Here is a 4,301-nt window from a genome sequence, read left to right on the forward strand (position 1 = left end):
TACGTATACTTATCTGCAGATGGCAGACTTATATACTTATATGCAGCGGCGATGGCGTAGTGGTTAGAGCATCCGCCTCGCATGCAAGAGGTGCGTGGTTAAAATCCCGGTGCCACGCAGTTCCCAACCGGATAAAAAAAAATCCGCGTGTTGATGGAACTGCATTAAGAGGCCTGGGGTGCGGCCTCACCGGTAACCGCCGCCGGGAACGCACTCCCTCACCATAGAAGAATTGGCCACCCTGGTGCAGTATCTGGCCACTACCTGCCACATGCTTACGTCAAATAACTCATGGCCCTCCGTCCCCAGCAACTGCGAAGCAACTGACCACGGTGGCGGTCAGATCTGCAACGCAGCAGAGGGTGCTAAGAATCTCTGGATCCAGACAGGCCGCCATTGGAACCTGAACTTGGCAACGTTTAACGCTAGAACCTTATCTAGTGAAGGAGGTGTAGCTGTACTATTCGAGGAGCTAGAGGGTGTTAATTGGGATATAATACGGCTCACTGAGGTTAGGAGGACAGATGAGGCCTATACGGTGCTACAGAATGGGCACGTCCTTTGCTATCGGGGCTTGGCAGACAGAAGAAAACATGGAGTGGAGTTCCTAATTCACAGAAACATAGCTGGCAACATAGAGGAATACTATAGCATTATTGAAAGGGTGGTAGGTATTGTAATTAAACTGAATAAAAGATACAAGATGAAGGTAGTACAGGCTTACGCGCCTACATCCAGCCATGATGACGCTTCAGTTGAAAGCTTCTATGAAGACGTGGAATCGGCAATGAGTAAGGTAAAAACACAGTATACTATAGTGATGGGCGACTTTAATGAAAAGGTAGGGAAGAAGCAGGCTGGAGACCAGGCAGTAGGAGATTATGGCATCGGTACTAGAAACGCCAGAGGAGAGCTACTAGTAGAATTCGCAGAACGCAATAATTTACGGATTTTGAATACCTTCTACCGAAAACGAGAAAATCGCAAGTGGACATGCAGGAGCCCTAATGGCGAAAATAAAAACGAATTAGACTTTATAATGATTGTACACCCACGAATCGTGCAGGATGTCGACGTGATTGGCAAGGGACGATGCAGTGACCATAGAATGGTACGGTCTCGAATTCGCCTACACTTGAAGCAGAAACGACAAAAACTGATACGCAAGAAGCCAATCAATGAGCTAGCACTGAGAGGGAAAGTATAAGAATTAAGAGTCTCACTTAAGAACAGGTGCTCGGCTCTTATCAAGGAAACCAGCCTTAGCGTTCACGCAATGAATAATAATCTGAAGAGTATCATTATGGAGTGTGCAATGGAAGTTGGAGGTACGGTACTTGGACAGGACACTGCCAAGCTGTCCCAGGAGACGAATAACCTCATTAAAGAGCGTCAAAGCATGAAAGTCTCAAGTACAACAGACAAAATAGAACTGGCAGAACTTTCGAAGTTGATTATTAGGTGTAAGTTATTCGATGTAAGAAGGTATAACATGGAGGGAATTGAACATGTTCTGAAAAATGGAGGAAGCGTCAAAACAGTGAAGAGGAAACTTGGAATAGGGAAAAATTTGATATATGCACTAAGGGACAAAGAAGGCTAAATAACTACCAATATTGATAGGATAGTTAAAATAACGGAGGAGTTTTACAGAGATCTGTGCAGTAGCCAGGACAACCACAACCCTAATACTATAAGAACTTGCAGTAACCCAGATGACACCCCACCAGTGATGATAGAAGAAGTCAGAAAAGCTTTGGAGAGCATGCAAAGAGGCAACGCTGCTGATGAGGATCAGGTAACATCAGATCTGCTGAAAGATGGAAGACAGATTGTGTTATAAAAACTAGCCGCCCTGTTTTCGAGGTGTCTCCTGACGAGAAGAGTACCAGAATCTTGGAAGAATCCTAACATCATCTTAATACATAAAAAAGGAGATGACAAGGACTTGAAGAATTACAGGCCGATCAGCTTGCTCTCTTCAGCATACAAGCTATTTACAAAGGTAATTGCTAACAGAGTAAAAAAAACATTAGAATTCAATCAACCAAAGGAACAAGCAGAATTTCGAACAGGCTACTCAACAATTGACCACATTCATACTACCACTCATTCATACTCGAAGCAATTTCCAAATTTGGTCTCAGGAAAGCCTTTTATAATACGTGTAGTCAGGGGACGAATTGCAACTCATGATTACGGAGTTAGACAAGGAAAGCAGAAAGATGGGTCTTAAAATTAATCTGCAGAAAACGAAAGTAATGTACAACAAGCTCGGAAAGGAGCAGTGCTTCGAGATAGGTAATAGTGCACTTTAAGTTGTAAAATACTATGTCTATTTAGGGCAGGTAATAACCGCAGAGCCTAACCACGAGATTGAAGTAACTAGAAGAATAAGAATGGGGTGGAGCACATTCGGCAAGCACTCTCAAATTATGACAGGTAGATTGCCACTATCCCTCAAGAGGAAGGTATATAACAGCTGTATCTTGCCGGTACTTAGCTACGGAGCAGAAACCTGGAGACTTACAAAGAGGGTTCAGCTTAAATTGAGGACGACGCAGCGAGCAATGGAAAGAAAAATGGTAGGTGTAACCTTAAGAGACAAGAAGAGAGCAGAGTGGATTAGGGGACAAACGGGGGTTAAGCATATCATAGTTGAAATAAAGAAGAGGAAATGGACATGGGCCGGGCATGTAGCGCGTAGACAGGATAACCGCTGGTCATTAAGGGTAACTAACTGGATTCCCAGAAAAGGGAAGTGGGTTAGGGGGAGACAGAAGGTTAGGTGGGCAGATGAGATTAAGAAGTTTGCGGGTGTAAATTGGCAGCAGCAAGCACAGGACCGGGTTAACTGGCGGAACATGGGAGAGGCCTTTGTCCTGCAGTGGACGTAGCCAGGCTGATGATGATGATGATGATATGCAGATGACACAGCATTCATTGCAGCTGACTGTGGTATTGACGCTCTACAGCAAAAATTACAAATGTACATGTATATATGGCTGCAGCCTATTTCAATGGCATTAAATGTAAACAGGAGCGCTCTCCTGGCACTTCCTTTAGCAAGTTCAATTTTTCTTTCTGTTGCATATAAACAATACACCATTCCGAAGGTATAATTTCTGCAATATTTGGGTGTTTTATACAACGAAAGGCTTAACTGGAGCCCTCATATTGACTACATAGCGGCTGATGCTCAACGATTGTGGCGAATATGCCATCGCAAGTTTGGTGTACGTAAGGACCCCATTTTAATGTTGTACAAGATGTATAAGCGCCCAATATTAGAATTTGGATGTGTTTTCTCTGACGGTGCTCCTTATAAAACTAAGCCTTGAATACCTTGGACCAGAACGCTCTGCGCTTGTGTCTGAGGCTCCCTAGCTTAGCAGCAGTTGATGTTATGTATCAATCAGGAAGCTCCTCTGGCTTCTGTGCTCTGTCTAATCCGCTTATGAACACTACAAACATTTCTAAAATTTTATAGCTTGGTAATAAGAAGAGATGAACACGTTTTAATCGGTGACCAGCAGGCTTCTTACTTCTCCGCCCGCTGGTCATGTTTTTATGTACCGCAGATATTCTACGTACAAAAAATTTTGACTCTGTAAGTGTTACCATCAGCAATGTAAGGGTAACTCATGACTCAAGTCGGTCTCTCATTATATAATATTGCTGCGTGCATAGCTGCATTTAGCGGCGAGATAGCGACGACAACGAAGAACGCGGATTCACTCGAGAGGCGCAGCGCAGCAGAGTGAAGAAGAGGACAATCTTAGCGGCCTTCTCTGAGAGCGTCTCTACAAGTCCTACTGTCCGTGTTTTTAAATAAACCCCCCTGTCATTTATAACCCGCGACACTGGTGGAGGTGCTGGGTACTACCACCCCATGATCAGCACCCCTGTGAGAAGCCCCGAGTCCAGCCCTACGAGACAGCCACGCGTGGAGACGCCTGTGCACCGCTCAAGCCGTCGCCTTCAAGGTCTTGAACCAGAATTTGGCCTTTTAAAGGGAGCAACACTTCCGACAACCACCCCTACTCAAGAAATGGCAAGGAGTCCTGCACAGGTGACGGTCCAGAATATGCGCATTCCTGAACCATTTCATGGCCGGCCGAACGAAGATGCACAAGACTGGCTTGAGCAGTTCGAACGGGTAGCTAAATCGAACTACTGGAGTCTCGATGGAAAGCTCTTCCACGTATACTTCGCCCTTGAAGACGGCGCGAAGACATGATTTATAAACCGGGAGGCAACATTCACGACATGGGAGGAGTTTTGTCGTCGGTTTCTTGACA

This window comes from Rhipicephalus microplus, chromosome 9, assembly GCF_043290135.1.
Source record: "Rhipicephalus microplus isolate Deutch F79 chromosome 9, USDA_Rmic, whole genome shotgun sequence".
NCBI lineage: Eukaryota > Metazoa > Arthropoda > Arachnida > Ixodida > Ixodidae > Rhipicephalus > Rhipicephalus microplus.